The 17,862-nt window shown below is 40.9% G+C and overlaps 1 protein-coding gene and 1 pseudogene across 1 annotated transcript in view; both read left to right on the top strand.

Annotated features, from left to right (window-relative positions):
• Positions 1-17,862, top strand: part of MBOAT1 (membrane bound O-acyltransferase domain containing 1) — a 161,295-nt gene that overhangs the window by 16,374 nt on the left and 127,059 nt on the right. The gene's annotated exons all lie outside the window — the stretch shown is intronic.
• LOC126057211 (60S ribosomal protein L30-like) lies at positions 9,441-17,066 on the top strand (annotated as a pseudogene).

The raw sequence follows: 17,862 nt of genomic DNA, 5'->3' as shown, positions 1-17,862 counted from the left end.
TGGATGCTCACAAGTTTTTAAGACCACAGATGCTACTTACCATACTAGGATGTAGAACATAAACTTTATAGACTATATTGTGCCAGTTGATCCAGTTGTCTCATGAGACTATGGTCTTAAGCCTTCAAACCTAGTAAACCAATCCTGCGAGGTGTTTGGCTATGTCTGGGAGGTACCTGTGACTGTGCACCTTTTGTGCTTTATTATATAAATGAATATATGTGTAGGACACACAAACATGTATGTATCTCTTCCTACAGATACACCCATATATGCACACATACATACACATATACCTTGCAATACACATATATGCATATATATCTACCTGTGTAATCACTCCTGTATTTTTTGGTTGTTACTGCTGTTGTTGTCAAATTGTATGTGGTATAGCGTTTACCAATAAGGCCCCTTAATCTCATGTATTTCTTATTGTCATCATTTACCTGGTTTAAATTGTGTAGACTTCCATCACCAAAAATAACAAGTGTTTACTGTTTAGGGAGTGATTCCCCCTCTTTCCCCTTCCTGTCCCTGGTAACCACCAAAGACTGTTGATTTCAGCATGTATACCTATTTTTATCTTTTTATAAAAGTGGTATCACACAATATTTATCCTTTTGTGCTTGATTTGCTTCACTCAGCGTAATGTCCTCCAGGTTTATCCATGTTATAAGATATTCTGCAGACTCATCATTATTCCTCATAGCTGTGTAGTATTCCATTGTATGTATATACCCCCAAAACCAAACCCAGTGCTGTTGAGTCGCTTTCGACTTGTAATGACCCTGTAGGACAGAGTAGAACTGCCCCATGGGGTTTCCAAGGCAGTGATCTTTACGGAAGCAGATTGCCACATCTTTCTCACACGGAGTGGCTGGTGGATTCGAACTGCTGACCTTTTGATTAGCAGTCGAGTGCTTTAACCACAGTGCCACTAGGGCTCCCATGTATGTACCATGTTTTATTTATCCATTCTTCTATTGATGTGCACTTGGGTTCTTTCCATCTTTCTGCTACTGTGAATAATGCTTTTATCTCTAGGGTATATACCTAGGAGTGGGATTGCTGGATCATAAAGTGTTTCTATTTCTAGCTTTTTGAGGATGCTCCATACCATTTTCCATAGTGGTTGTGCCATTGACTCTTAGTCACCTACTAAGTAGATACTAACTGAATAGTCGTTGAACTGAAATGGAGCTATATTTAGATCCTTGGATTGGAATGAATGACTAAATTAAGATAAAATTGGGAACCAGCTTTTTTTTTTTTGTTGTTACCATCTGAGTAGTTAGGCCTGTTTATTATTTGGAACCTGCATTACAGAATTAGGCCCAATTTCTAATTCAAAGGCTAATTAATGATTCATCTGCTGATAAAAACTAAAACCAAACCAGCTGCTGTTGAGTTGACTCCAACTCATGGTGCCCCCATGTATGTTAGAGTAGAACTGGGCTCCATAGGGTTTTCAATAGTAGATGGCCAGGCCTTTCTTCCAAGGCACTCCTGGGTGGATTCAAACACTCCAACCTTTTCTTTAGTAACAAGCATGCTGACCCTCTTTGCCACCCAGGGACTCCTTTAGTTGCTGATAATTGAATGTTAATCTTGTGTTGTTTAAATGTAACGTACTCCATTCCCATTTTTATTGTTTGAGGTCTATATACTTATCACTTGCAGTTATAAATGCAGATATTTAATACTTTTTGGACCAGCTATATCAGGTTTGTGTGAGCGGAAGTTTCCTCTAGCAGTCTAAAATCAAGTCACACCTAGAAAAAATGCCATATAGCCAATTACTCTTAAGAATTTGGCTTCATGGCCTCAGAGTTACATTTATAAAGAAAAATATGATGAAAAGATTTTATCTAAGGAGATACAGTCTGCAGATAGTTTTTGTACCAGCAACTTGTAAAAATAATTCAGTGTGTGATTCAATCACGGTATTTGGTTGTGTGCTTTTCAGAGGCTTGCTATTTTAAGTAAGGCAACACTTTCAATCAATGAGATAAAAGGAAAACTTGCTGCGGTCTTATTAATAACAGTTTCTGGTAGTTTTGCCAGGATAGCCCAAGGATAGAGAGTAAATCAGTGGGAAAAGTAATTTAAAATACTTTGTGCTGGTTAAAAATGTACTTTATTAAAGGGCCGTATCCCTTTGGACTTAAGAAACTTGACCACGTGCAACAAGGTGAACTAATTTATTAATGAATTTGTAATCCATCTTTCAAGTTATCCAAAAAATGTGCACTTGGTGAAACTTGGTGAATCATTTACCAATGTCCTTGTAATACTGCAGCTCTGCTTGGTAACTTTTTAAAATTATCAGTGGTTAATCTTTTTTTTATGGATTGATAATATTGATTTGCTTTGAGGTATGGTTTTGAAAGTCTGCAATAGCGTTAAGATTTCTGGTCTGATAATTGCTTGGAAATTTCCCACTTATATTAATATGATGTTTATTTTCAAGTTTATTTATTTTACCAGAACAGCACAGAGCTCGGGCTTTAATCCAATTTAAAAAAGAGCAGGGGTACCTTTGAAAAGTTTTTGTTAGGTTTTTCTGAACTCTTATTCAAGCAACTAGTTAAAAAAAAAAAAAAATACGGAAGTGCTTTCCCACTTTGTCTCATTCATTATTCTGCAGCTCTGTCTTCAAACAGATCACATCAGCCGAGGTATACGCCAAGAGGGTGCCAGGCCTAAAGGAAATTGCTAAATTCAAAAGTTATTTTGTGAAATTCCATGAAGTGGTTTAACTTGAGTGTCACTGGGTTCAGATTTCTTTGTTCCCACCCCCTGGCCTACTAACTTTTGGCAATATTTTTTATTCTTTGTTTTTATTGCGTATAAATAAATAAATTTTTTTTTGGATTAAAATTTTAGTTTTCTAAATAGGTACCATATGCATTTAGTATCAGAGTCACAAGGCCATCTCTCTTCTCCCTGTCCCCTGTTTCCTAGCTGTCCAGTCCCCTCCCCCAGGCAGCCACGGTGGCATATGTGTACGCAGAAGCTTTTTCTCTGTTTTCTGACACAAAGCTATAGTGTGCGGTTCTTCTGCTCCTTGCTTTTGTTTGTTTGTTTAAACTCAACAGTGCATGCATCTTAGGGATTGATTTATATCTGCATTTTTTTTTTTTTTTATACAGAGCTGTAGCAACATTTGAGCGATCCCTAAGTAGCACAGTTTGTGCTTGGCTCCTAACTGAAAGGTTGGCTGTTCGAACCCACCCAGCGGTTCTGTGGAAGAAAGGCCTGGTGATATGCTTCCATAAAATTCCCCCCAAAACTGAACCTGTTGCCATGGAGGCAATTCCGACTCATAGCGACCCTGTAGAATGGGGTAGAACTGCCACACAGGGTTTCCAAGGCTGTCATCTTTAAGGAAGCAGACTGCCACATCTTTTTCCTGCAGAATAGCTGGTAGGTTTGAACTGCTGACCTTTTGGTAGGTAGCCGAGCGCTTTAACCACTGTGCAACTGGGACTGCATTGGAAACGCTATGGAGCGCAGTTCTCCTCTGACACACGGAGTCGCCATGAGTCAGAGTCGACTGAAGGCAATGAGTTTGTTTTTTTTGATTTTTAGCAACATTTGACTTTCTTTTCTGAAAGTCCCGTTTCTGTTCTTTCAGGAATTGCCTCGTCCTTTGGCAAGTGCTGAAACTACTTGTGTTCGGTGGATGAGGGGCTGGGAAGGGTTTTTCCGTGTTGCTGCCTTCTCTGATCACCAACGGCTGGCCTTTTACAATGGGAGTTGTTAGGAAAAGGGTGTGGAGCTTAGGGAGGCAGGAGACCAGGTGTGTTTCCAGTTTTCCCCACAGATGGAGAGATATATATTCAGGGCATAGGCATAAGGACTTTAAAGATTTCTGCATCCCCCCCACCTCCTCCCCCCATGCCAGGGGTGAAAATGGCTCTGCCTCTGATTGGCCTTGGGACAGTGACATTTCCCTGGAATTCTTGGTGTTCCCATCTGCTGCTTTTTGAAACCCATTCAGCCTAAAATTCTGTGACTCCAAGACTTTTAGTGGCAGCAGGGAAGGTTTGGTTTTAGATTGTAAAGGAGTACTTTTTGAGGGAAAAGACCATAAACCAAGCTACTTTATTTTTTCCCTCTTTTCAGTGAACTTATCTAGAAGAATTGTACCTGTATATTTTACAGTCTTATTTCTCCAAATGCAATATGTGCGTGTCAGGGCATGCTGACTCAAGTGATTTGACCTTTGGAACTCTGGAATGTTCTTTCTCTTTCTTCATTCTCCTCCTCAGTAGAGTAAGGCCAGAATGCCTTAGGAACTTGAGTGTTTTACTGGAAAGAAGAACATCTGCTGTTTTTGTCTACCAGGAAACCTTGGTGCCATAGTTGTTAAGTGCCGTGGCTGCTAACGAAAAGGTTGGCAGTTCAAATACACCAGGCACTCCTTGGAAGCTCTATGGGGCAGTTCTGCTCTGTCCTATAGGGTCGCTATGAGTTGGAATCGACTTGACAGCAACAGATTTTTTTTAGGATTGTTGAGGGGGTAGTAGTGGTTCAGTGGTACAATTCTCGCCTTCCATGTGGGAGGCCCGGGTTCAGTTCCTCATGTGCAGCGACCACATGTCTGTCCGTAGAGGCTTGCATGTTGCTAGCATGCTGAACAGGTTTCAGCTGAGCTTCCAGACTAAGATAGGCTAGGAAGAAAAACTTGGTGATCTACATCCGAAAAGTCAGCCAATGAAAAAAACTCCTTTGGATCACAAATGACTCATCCATTGTGAGTGTGCTTGGGGTTGCCCTGCGTCTGGAGTGACTCCACTAAAGAAAGCAGCTAACAAAAACAGGGTTGTTGAGGTGTTTAGCCTCCCCGCCCCGTTCTAAAAGATAAATGCCCATTTTTTCTCCAGACAATAAGTGGTAATGTACCTGCAGTAACAAAAGCAAAGTAAATCAGTGTTTACTTGAAGTTATATTTACAGAAGTATTTTATACAAATTATGGAGCAAAGAATGAAAAAGAAGGCTTTTCATGTTTGGGGTTTGAGGATGGCGTTTATAAAAAGGCCTTAGGAGAAGACTAACGTATTTATCTTTGTAATCTCAGCCTTATTGAGTTAACGTTTACCTCAGTTTTGTAGCTAGCTTTACTAAATTGCAAAACTCCAGTTGACGTACATGTTTTTTATCTTTCCACTGAAGTAGTTAAGAGTGTTTTTATATATGTCTTTATCTGATTACCGGTTTTGTTATCTTAGTTTCAAAGAAGAATAAAATGAGACTATAAACTAAAAACAATTGTTTCATCAAGATAAAGGGTAGCACTCTATTTCATCATAATAGCAAATGATGAAGTATGGCTGTGTACCTGAGCTAGAGAGAGAATTTGAAAGCAGGTTGAAGCTGAACCGAACCCGTTGCCATCAAGTCCATTCCGGCTCGTAGCGACTGTATAGAATAGAGTAGAACTGCTCTATAGAGTTTCCAAGGAGTGCCTGGTGGATTCGAACTGCAGACCTTTTTGACTGACAGCCATAGCTCCCAACCATTATGCCACCAGGGTTTCCTAAAAGCAGGTAGTGGTCTGTAAAATGAGTTGTAAATTGACCACTTCCCATTGCTGTGGAGTCAATTCCAACTCATAGTGACCCTATAGGACAGAGTAGAACTGCCCACAGGGTTTCCAAGGAGCAGCTGGTAGAGTTGAACTACTGACCTTGGTCAGTAGCCAAGCTCTTAACCACTGCGCCACCAGGGAGCATCTACAAGCAGTGATATTTCATTAGCAACAAGCACACCCAGCTCCCAGATTTTGGTTTCTAATATCATTCTCCAATAAAAGGAATCAGGGCTCCTTTAGACAAATGGCTGATGCTAGGAGTAGGGCAGAAAATACACAAGATGAGCCTAGAGCATCTGGTAGTGCCAGAAAGCAAGGATGTGCTGAAAAACAAAACAAAACAAAATCAGAGTGATGGAACATGTCAAAGGGACACAGGAGCCAATTGAAAAGAGCCCCCAGTGGTCAAAACTGGAACACTCTGAGCAACAAAAATAAATAAAGAAGTATGGATTATAACCGAAAGTATACAATAATTGTCTGTGAGTATATATTGATATAAATAAATGATTGAATGAATAAATAAGGAGAATAGACAAATCTCCTTGCCGAAGAATTCCAAATAATTTGGGAAGGGCTGTATAACTCTCTGCTCCTTAAATGTGGGCTGAGCATAGTAACTTCTTCCAAAGAGCACAGTGTGCAAAGGGAGGGGGATAACTTTAAATTGGAGAAACCTACTTCAGCTAAGTGATCAAGGTCAATATCAAGTTGTACTGTATCTGCCAGAAAGGGAAGTTGGGACTAGTGTTTTTCTAAGGCAATTTTTTTAGTCAGAAGAGTGGAAAGATATGCGGTTATACCAGTATATGTTTGTGCTTTAGATTTACTTTTTGTTTTAAAGTTAAATTTATTAAAATATTTACATGCGTTCTATGTCACTTTGAGCGAAGAGGTAAAGGACATTTGGTTCTACCTGAATCTTCAGGCTCCTCCTTATCGGTTAAGGTAATTTTCATTAATAAATAGTGTTTAATAAGATAAATACTTCACTTAAATCAAATAACAGAGCCACTCCCAAACAAAACACTCCATGTGTTTATCTCACTGAGATATTTCCTCCTTAAGTTTTGACCTTGGGCATGTTGTTCTGCCTCTCAGTTCTCCATTCAGTCTGTCCTTATAACAGAACTATTCTAAGCACATATTGTTTAAGCCACAAGAATCCATGCAAAAGTCTGCTCACAAGGAGTTATGGGATACTGGCTATACAGGAGTAGACAAAATTTCAGATCCAGGCTGCGGGGCTGACATTTGGGTTTCCTTCTGAGGTCTGTCCTGTGAAATCATCTGCTATGGGGCAGTGATAAGAGTATTAGGAGTATGAAGAATTGGATTCTAGACTCAGTAGATAGATGGCTGCCTTTGAGTTGATTCTGACTCATGGTGACTTTATGCACAACAGAACAAAATGTTGCCCAGTACTACCTCATCCTCACGATCGCTGGCATATTTGAGTCCATTGGTGCAGTATTATGCTAGTCCCTCCCGCTGAGGGTCTCCCTCGCCCTTGTTGACCCTCTGCTTCACCAAACTTGATGTCCTTCTCCAGCAATTGATCCCTCCTGGTGATGTATCTAGAGCAAGCGAGTGAGACAGTGTTCTGTTGTGATACATAAACTTTTCATTGGCTAATGTTTGGAAGTAGATTGCCAGGCCTTTCTTCCTAGTCTGCCTTAGTCTAGAAGCTCAGGTGAAATCTGACCACCATGGGTGACCCTGCTGGTATTTGAAATACTGGTGGCATAGCTATGCCAGCATCATAGCCACCCACAAACCACCGCAGTACAACAACCTGATGGATGGTAGTCTAGACCTAGAGCGAATATTTATTAGGCATGTGACCTTGAACAAGACGTTTAAACTTTCTGAGCCTGATTCCTCATCTGTAAAATGATTTCATAATATTTACATTAAGGGGGATGTTGTGAATATCAAATGATGTAGGTGATCCATTGGAAAGGTTTGGTAAACTGTACCATAAATATATATTGTTTGTTATCATTTCTCCTGTTGTCAGCTCCATCACATGGTTAAAGCCAGTAGAGAAAAAGGCTTTGTTGTTATAGAACTGAACTTAGGAAATACACGTTTCCTGTCTTTCGGTTCACTTTCTAGTGGTCTAAGTTGGACAACTGTTTTACACCATTGAAAGATCTTGGATTTAAATATATTCTTGGGAGGACTACTGTAATTATTGGAGAGGATACCTGGATAGTGAGGTGCCTGTGGGTGGCATTTGGAAAGGAGGTTGAGTTTTCAATGAGTACAGGGTGAAGAAGTAGAAAAGTCTTGGCTGAGGGGAGGCTAAGAGTACTAAGGATACTTCAAGGCAGAGAAATATGGGAGGAAGACGGCAGTAAGAGAAGGTAGTGATGACAGGTGGAACGAAAACTTTCTTTTGACTGTAGTGAAATGAGAGGGTGGAAATCTAAGCTGAAATGCAAGGCAAGTTTAGTGCACTCAGGAAGTGTGAGAAAACCTTCCGAAGTAATGACTGTTCTTATCAGGAAAATACTGCTTCTTATCATAGAAATGCTGAGGCTGTTAGTTGGGTGTGTTCATGGCCACTGGAGTGGCTTTGACTATGGGAATTAAAAAAAAAAAAAGTCTCCTAAAACAGACACAGAGCTCCATTTTTTACTTATCTTTCAGTCAGTTGGATATATAAAGTGCCTAATGTAGTTTCTGTCTCTTTCAATCAAAAGGAAAATATTCCTGAGGAGGTATGGTCAGTAGCCAAACCAAGTCAATTCTGACTCATGGTGACCCCATGTGTGTCAAAGTAGAGTTGTGTTCCATCAGGTTTTCAGTGGCTGATTTTTTGGAAGTAGAGTGCCAAGCCTTTCTTCCAAGGCATCTCTTGGTGGAGTTGGTCCATAGATATCCTTATTTATTCTGTCATATGGGATTTTTTCTACCTTTAATTCTGGTCACTGCTAATGTAGCTATAAATAAAACTTTTTAAATTGAGTGCTTCCTGTGTACCACGTGAAACACTCCACATGAATTATTTCGTCTATGCCATACAACAACCCTATGTGGTAAGAAATAATATTCCCCCATAACAACCCGGGGGTGGGGGGGTAAGTGACTTGTGTAAGCTCCCATGGCTGGACAGTGGCAGAGCCAGGATTTGAACCAGGGTAGTGCAAGTTCCCTCCCAGGACTCTTAGCCACTTCTCTATTTTATGCCTGAGGGCCTTGAGTGTAGACTCAAAGCGGGGATAATTCAGTGAATGTGTTGGCAAATCTGGGAATGAGTCACAATACTAAGCAGTTTTGCAGCTGCCGTGTTTGGCTTGTCCAATGTGTTGAAATGACCCAGGGCACTTATTTTACCCTCTTGTCTGTATCAGGTGGAGCCCTGGTGGCGCAGTGGTTAAACGTTCATCTGCTAACCAAAAGGTCGGCAGCTCAAATACGCCAACTGCTCCTTGGAAACCTTATGGGGCAGTTGTACCCAGTCCTGTAGGGTCACTATGAGTCAGAATTGACTTGATGGCGGTTGGTTTAGCCGTGGACCATACCTCCTCAGGAACATTTTCCTTTGGATTGGAAGAGGTAGAAACTGCATTAGGTGCTTTATATATCCAACAGGCTGAAAACCAAAATGTTTAGGGATCTTTCAATCTTTAAAGGCCATTGACCAAGCTCATTCCTTAAACCATGACTTCTTTATTGATTAATGCTAAAACAAAGATCACTGTAGCCTGGCAGCTGGTCAGGGAGCAGAACTCAGGGCAAGGCAGGTAGGGACATCAGGAGGAAGGGGGGTCACTCCAGACAATGGGGGTGGTGGCAGTCATCACCCTACAGCCTCTGCTTGAACGCTTCCAGGGATGGGGGGACTCATGAACTCCAATGGGAATCAATTCTTCTACCTACTCAACTCCCAGTATTATGGTGAGTTCAAAGCTACTAGGGGGCCTGGTGGTACAGTGATTAAGAGCTCAGTTGCTAACCAAAAGGTCAACAGTTGGATCTCCAGCTGCTCCATGAAAGCCCTATGGGATCGTTCTGCTCTGTTCTGTGGGGTCACTGTGAGTTGGTGTCAACTTGAAGGCAACGGGCTTGGTCAAAGCTGCTTCCCTAAAGTTTCCATCCCCTGAGCTTAATTCTGCTGAGGACACACAGTAATTTTACTGTTGAAATATGTAAAAACTGTGTTTCTAAGGCTTTTTGTCTTTAAGTTAAATACTCCCTCTTCCTATCACTTCATAACTGGATAGATAGATACATACATATATACATACATGCAAAGATATAGATAGATACATGCATGGATACATATAGACACATAGATATGGTTATAGATATAAAACCAGAATTGACTTGACAGCAATGGGTTTTTTTTTTTTTTTTTTTTTCTGTATTTAGGTATCTATCTAGTTATGAAGTGATAGTCACAAAATTCATATTTATATCTATGAAAAGCCCCAAACCAAACTCATTGCCGTCGAGTCGATTCCAGCTCATAGCGACCCTTATAGGACAGAGTAGAACTGCTGCAAAGGGTTTCCAAGAAGTGGCTGGTGAATTTGAACTTCTGACCTTTGGTTAGCAGCCAAGCTCTTAACCACTGTGCTGCCAGGGCTCTATAGCTATAATTATATATCTTTATCTATATTTATGTCTATAGCCATATCTATACCTGTCTATATAGTTCTGGCATGATAGTCATCAGATGTAAATGGCAGTCTCAGTGAGTCTGACCCTCTTTAAAATTACCCAGATTATTGTGGAGGATGAAGAAGACTTTTACTTTTTTTTAAAACTTGTGTACGTATACATATGTATGTATATATATGCAAACGTAGTATCTTGGAATTTAAAAACTTGGCAAGAGCTTCAGGACTTAAAGGAATGAAGTGATTGTGGAAAATATCACAAGTTGTGGTAGTTATTTTGGTGCAGGGGGCTATTGTAGTCTTAACGTCCAGTAGGATTGCAGAGGTTGGTATAAGAAGAAGTTGTTAAAAACTTGGAGTCCTGAATAACTTGGAGAATGGAACTACTTCTGACAGGAATGGAAAAGTGGAGATAGAGGTTGGCTGAGGAGGGGAAATAGTGAGTTCTGCTTGAGCTATGTGAAAGAGTTGGCAAGATATCAAAAAAGGAATGTCCTCCCTTTTCTCCCTCCCTGGCCATCTTGGTGGCTGCTCTTGGTTGGGGGCTGTCCTGCACCTAAGGCAGGAAGGTGGTGGCTGCAAAGAAGATAAAAAAGTCACTGGAGTCGATCAACTCTAGGCTCCAACTCTTTATGAAAAGTGGAAAATACATTCTGGGATACAGGCAGGCTCTGCAGATGATCAGGCAAGGCAAAGCGAAACTGGTCATCCTCGCCAGCAACTTCCCGGCCTTGAGGAAATCTGAAATAGATACCGTGCTATGCTGGCCAGAACTAGTGTCCATCACTACAGTGGCAATAATATTGAATTGGGCACAGCGTGCGGAAAGTACTACAGAGTGTGCACACTGGCTATCATCGATCCAAGGGGTTCTGATATCGTTAGAAGCATGCCAGAACAGACTGGTGAAAAATAAATCATGTAATTTTTTTTCTTTAATAAAAGCGGCCAGAGCTTGTTTTAAAATCAAAAACAAAAACAAAAAAAAAGGAACGTCCTGAAGACAGAGTGAGAATGGAACCTGTGGCCACGTGAGAGATCTGAGCTGGGGAGATACAAATCCTGAAATCATTGGCATCCAGGAGAGGATGAAACCAGGGAAGTGGATGAGCTCACTGAGGGAGAGTCAGCTGAGACTCGTCTTGCCCTGGTGAACACTCTCCATTAACTGTGTGTGGAGGAGCTTAGGAGAGAGGGCAGCATTGGAAAGGTAATTTAGAATAATAGCATAGGAATGCATGTGGGTGGAAGGGGTGTTGCAGAGCCATCAAGGGAGAAAGAGGGTTGAATTTTTTGAGAAAAACACTGTTGGGGATGGCAATAAGGAGTTTTAGGAAAGCAGTGAAGAGGGTAAACTGCAGAGTGTTAGAGGGGAATGAGGCGTGAGGAGAGTATGTCTGTGTTGACCACTCACAAGAGAAAGTTGGTGGCTAAGGAGAGAAGACCGTGGCCGAAAGAGTCAGGGAGAGTTTTGTTTTTGCTTTTACAGATGGTGGGGAGTTGTTCATACTGGAGGACAGAAGGGAAGAAAGAAATCACGAAATGTGTGGAGAAGAAGCTGACAGAGACTGTTGGTGCAGAGTGTGGTACATGCAGGAGGGGATGGGGTCCGGAGCGTGGTCAGCTGAGGGCTGCTGGAGACACCCCTTCACAACCCGGAAGGATATGGGGTGGGCCAGAATCCCTTCAAGGCAAAGATGTTATGAGGAAGTGTGAGGTGCTGCTGCTGAGTAGCTTTGGCTTCCTTTTTTCATTCAGCTGAAGAAGGCCTGGGTGAAAATGTGAAATTTAATTTATCTATCCGTAGTTGTTCTTTGGAAAGAGCCAGATACATGAGAGGGAGCCAAAGGGCAGGATGCGAAAAGTAAAGAGGCTCAAAGTGTCCATGATTTAAAGCACTGATTCCCACACAGCAATGACCATCAGAATCACCTGGGCCCCACTCCTGATCATTCCGAGTCAGGATTTCCTAAAAGTCTTCATTTAGGACTCTTAGGGAATCTAACCACCACTTGCCTGTCAGTTTGTCCTACTGTGGTGGCTTGCATGTTATTATGATGCTGGGAGCTATACCACTGGTATTTCAAATACCAGCAGGGTTACCTATGGTGGACAGGTTTCAGTGGAGTTTACAGATTAAGACAGACTAGGAAGAAGGGCCTGGTGATCTACTTCTGAAAATTAGCCAGTGAAAACCTTATGGATCACAACAGGATATTGCTCAGTATATTGCTAGAAGATGAACCCCCTAGGTTGGAAGACACTTAAAATACAGTGACCGCAACAATGACTCGAGCGTACCGACAATTGTGAGGCTTGCCCAGGACCGGGCATTGTTTCATTCTGTTATGTATAAGGTCACCATGAATAGGAGCCTACTCAGTGGTAACTGACAACAGCAGGGAATGTAAGGAACTAATCTGCCTTTCACAAGCTGCCTGGGTCACACTGGGATCCTCTTCTTAAAAGTAAGAGGGAGTGTGATTTTCTAGGGCATAAATACTCTGAATTTTGTGTAAAGCTTTGTCTGATCATTTACTCCTTTGAGAACTTGATCTAAATTTTTCCTCACTTGGGAATTTCAAGTCTCCCATGGTGATCAGACAACTTGCTATTTCTAAGGCTGTGCCAACCCTTGGGTGTGTGGGTATGTATTTTGTTATTTACCATTCTGAGCCTACAATTTCTTGTTCCGGCATCTCAGAGAACCCTCTAATCCTTTTCTCTAGGCTCTTTTCCAGTTCACAGAGTGCCTCTTACTCTCGCTCCATATAGTGTTTCATTTTTACTTTTAAACTCATGTAGAAAACAAGCACGCTGTTAAGCCTCTTCCTTTCTTGACCTGACCAATGTCACGTTCTTTTTCTACTTATTCTTTCATCTTAAGTAAACCCGGGGTCCAACTCTTAGTGAAGTGACCCACCCGCCCTCTCTTCTCTGTTGAAAATAGAGATTGCTGTTATCACTTTTGGTTTGGTAAATTGTTTTAAATCTGTAAATTAAGAATTTGAAACTTTTCAGAGGGGGCGTGGTAAGAAGAAAATGAAGTCCATGAGTATAGAGTGTCATTTAGGTGCTTGTGTTAGATGTTACATACATTTTGTTTTGGAATTTTAAAAATTACACTAACAAAAATCTTATTTTACAGGTAAGAAGAGCCAGGTTCTTTGAGATTAAATTATTTACCCAAGCACACCCAGCGAGCTAGTGGCAGAAGTGGTTGTCTCACACCAAAGTTGAACCAAGTTGTCTAATACCAAAGTCCATGTTCCTTCTAGTATGGCATGCTTACTCCTTTGCTCATATCTTCAGAATTAATAAAATGTGGCCGTGTTAAGAAGGCTAGACATTTGAATTAGGTTAGTGCAAGTGAAATTGTTATTGATTGGTGTTTATACATTCCAGGCAGCTCAGGAATTCTCTCTCATGTCCTCGGGAGGACTTTATAATAATATCTGAATGAGCAAGTTATAGCATTCAAAGATGTTTTAGAGGAATAAACACAGAAGGTTATTTTTATCTCAAAGATGTTTAAATTTGCAGTAAATGTTTCCAACCAACTTGATAAATAGTTTTATAGCCACATTTGCAGGCTGTATACTTTGCTTAAAGATGGACAAGTCCAGATGCCAACAGCTGAAGCATTGATTTCTACATGTCAGGTGTGGAACTTGTTAAATGAACTGGGAATTGGTCATTGGAATTGACCCAAGGCTCTGTGGTTTTCTTTCTGAGTTTCTGGTTAGTTAATTCATTTTCAGAAGTAGATGTATTCTTTCTCATGTGATTCTCTTCAGTCCTGGACCCAGATACAGTTTTACCCCTTTACATTGTCCAACATGTGTCTTTGGTAGAATATTCCTGATTATGCTACTTCTTCAAGGGCCCTCCCAGAACTCTGCTGCAACAGGATGGTGTCTTAGGCTGACCTTAGAGTAGGCCTTCTAGATTCAGAGGCCCACCAGGCATCCAGGGAAGAACCTGCCTAATAAACTTGCTTCAAGCTCTTGTTCATTCCACATGGAATCACACTGTCACCTTGAAACAGGCTACTCAGCCATATTGAAAACCCTAGTCAACACCCCTTCTCCCCTCTCTTTGTCTTGATAACCACAAGCTTGTTTTGAACAGGAAGTCGCAGCAGGTAGTGGCTCCGTCTACTGACTAGCCCTAGTTACACCTTGAAGCATGCACAGATGGAAATCACATCCTTCGACTGACCCCCCCACCCCGCCAAATATAGGCATGGGAGGGTTAAAGGCAGAAAATTCCGGGTACCAAACCCAACCCCCTGAAGCCATTGGAAACAAAAAGCTCCCCAGCCCCCTTAGTCCGCGAGCACGTGGCCTTAAGGTCACTAGACTCCACGCGCTCCTTGTATGCGCAGACAATAAACTTGCTACTTTCTGTTTCCATTGCAATCAATGTCTGTCTTATTTCAATCGGCTAATAAGACAGGACAAGAACCCGAGTGGCGTTCGGTTACAACTTCTTTTTCTGATGTCATTCCCTTACCTTGGGCTGCAGGAAGGTGCTGAAACTCAGGGCACATGTTTTTAATTGAATTAAAAAAATTTTAGTGTGGTAAATATATATAACATAAAAATTTGCCATTTTAACTTTTTTCTCTTTTTAAAATTGTTATAAAAATTTATGTATAACACATATGCCATTTCAACATTTTTCATATGTACCATTCAGTGACATTAATTATATTTACCATGTTGTGCAACCATCAAAAAAATCCCAAACCGTGACAAAGTTTAACACCCATTGGTGATAAAAATTCTCAGCAAAATAGGAATAGAAGGGAAATTCCTTGACATAAGAAAGGGCATTTATGCAAAACCAACAGCCAACATCATCCTAAATGGAGAAAGCCTGAAAGCGTTTCCCTGGAGAATGAGAATCAGACAAAAAAAAAAAAAAGGATACCCTAAATCACCACTCTTATTCAACATTGTGCCGCAGGTTCTAGCGAGAGCAATAAGGCAAGAAAAAGAAATAAGGGTTATCCAAATTGGTAAGGAAGAAGTAAAAGTATTCCTGTTTAACGATATGATCTTATACACAGAAAACCCCAAAGGATTCACAAGAAAACTACTAGAACTAACAGAAGATTTCAGCAAAGTGTCAGGATACAGGGTAAATATACAAAAATCAGTTGGATTCCTCCCTACCAACAAAGAGAACTTTTGAAAAGGAAATCACCAAATCCATACCATCTACAATACCCCCAAGAAGATAAAATACTTAGGAATAAACCTAACCAGAGATGTGAAAGACCTATACAAAGAAAACTGCAAGACACTACTGCAAGAAACTAAGAGCTATATAAATGGAAAAACATACCTTGCTCATGGATAGGAAAACTCAGCATTGTGAAAATGTCAATTCTACCCAAAGCGATGTACAGATACAATGCAATCCCAATCTAAATTCCAACAACATTTTTTAACAAGTTGGAGAAACAAATTTCTGACCTCATGTGGAAAGGGAAGAGGCCTGGATAAGTAAAGCATTACTGAAGAAGAAGAACAAAGTGAGAGGCCTCACACTACCTGATTTTAGAACCTATTGTAAAATAGGCAGTCACGCCATGGTAGTCAAAACAGCCTGGTACTGGTACAACAACAGATACATAGACCAGTGGAACAGAATTGAGAATCAAGACGTAAATTCATCCATCTATGAGCAGCTGATATGTGACAAAGGTCCAAAGTTGTTAAATGGAGAAAAGACCGTCTGTCTAATGAATTGTGCTGGCATAACTGAATATCCATCTGCAAAAAAATGAAACAAGACCCATACCTTATACCATGTACAAAAACTAACTCAAAATGGATCAAAGATCTAAATATAAAATCTAAAACTATGAAGATCCTGTAAGAAAAAATAGGGACAACACTAGGAGCCCTAATACATGGCATAAACAGAATACAAACCATAACTAACAGTGCATAAACACCAGAAGAAAAACTAGATAACTGGGAGCTCCTAAAAATCAAACACTTGTGCTCATCAACAGATTTCACCAAAGGAGTAAAAAGACGACCTACAGACTGGGAAAAAATTGTTGGCTACGACATACCCGAAAAGGATCTGATCTCTAAAATCTGTAAGATACTGCAACACCTCAACAACAAAAAGACAAATAACCCAATTGAAAAATGGGCAAAGGATTTGAACAGACACTTCACCAAAGAAGACATTCAGGCAGCTAACAGATGCATGAGGAAATGCTCACAATCATTAGCCATTAGAGAAATGCAAATCAAAACTAAAATGAAATGCCATCTCACCCCAACAAGGCTAGCTCTGATCCAAGAAACACAAAATAATAAATGTTGGAAAGGTTGTGGAGAGACTGGAACACTTTTGCATGGCCGGTGGGAATGTAAAATGGTACAACAACGTTGGAAATCCATTTGGTGCTTCCTTAAAAAGCTAGAAATAGAGCTACCATACGATGCAGCAATCCGACTCCTTGGAATATGTCCTAGAGAAATAAGAGCCGTTACACGAATAGATAATATGCACACCCATGTTCATTGCAGCACTGTTCATAATAGCAAAAAGATGGAAACAACCTAGGTGCCCATCAAGAGACGAATGGATAAACAAATTATGGTACGTACAGACAATGGAATAATACCATGCAATGATAAAGAACAATGATGAATCCACGAAACATCTTACAACATGGATGAATCTGGAAGGCATTATGCTCGGTGAAATTAGGCAGTCATTAAAGGACAAATATTGTATGAGGCCACTATTATAAGAACTTAAGAAAAGGCTGAAACACAGAAGAAAATGTTCTTTGATGGTTACGAGGGTAGGAAAGGAGGGGGAGGGGAATTCATTAATAAGAATCATCTTCGGTGAAGGAAAGGACAACACACAATTCAGGGGAAGTCAGCACAACTGGACTAAACCAAAAGCTAAGAAGTTTCTAGAACACAACCAAACACTTCGAGGGACAGAGTACTGGGGCTGGGGTTTGGGGACCATGGTTTCAGGGGATATCTAGGTCAATTGGCATAACAAAGTTTATTAAGAAAATGTTCTACATCCCACTTTGGTGAGTTGTGTCTGGGGTCTTAAAAGCTTGCAAGTGGCCATCTAAGATGCATCGGTTGGTCCCAGCCCACTTGGAGCAAAGGAGAATGAAGAACACCAAAACCCAAAACCAAACTCATTGCTGTCCAGTCAATTCCAACTCGTAGTGATCCTATAGGAGAGAGTAGAACTGCCCCATAGAGTTTCCAAGGAGCGCCTGGTGGATTCATACTACCGACTTTTGATTAGCAGCTATAGCATTTGACTACTATGCCACCAGGGTTTCTGAAGAACACCAAAGACACAAGGAAAATATTAGCCCAAGAGACGAAAGGGCCACATAAACCTGAGTCTAAATCAGCTTAAGACCAGAAGAACTAGACGGTGCCTGGCCACTACCAATGGCCGCCCTGACAGGGAACAGAGAGTCCCTGGATGGAGCAGGAGAAAAGTGTGGTGTGGAAATCAAATTAATGTAATAAGATCAGTCCTAATGGTCTGATTCAGACTGGAGGAACCCTTGAAGCCGTGGCCTCCAGAAGCTCTGTTAACCCAGAATTAAAACCATTCC

Source organism: Elephas maximus, chromosome 1, assembly GCF_024166365.1.
Source record: "Elephas maximus indicus isolate mEleMax1 chromosome 1, mEleMax1 primary haplotype, whole genome shotgun sequence".
Classification (NCBI taxonomy): Eukaryota; Metazoa; Chordata; class Mammalia; order Proboscidea; family Elephantidae; genus Elephas; species Elephas maximus.
The sequence above is the reverse complement of the archived record's forward strand: the minus strand, read 5'-3'. Positions and strand labels throughout refer to the sequence as shown.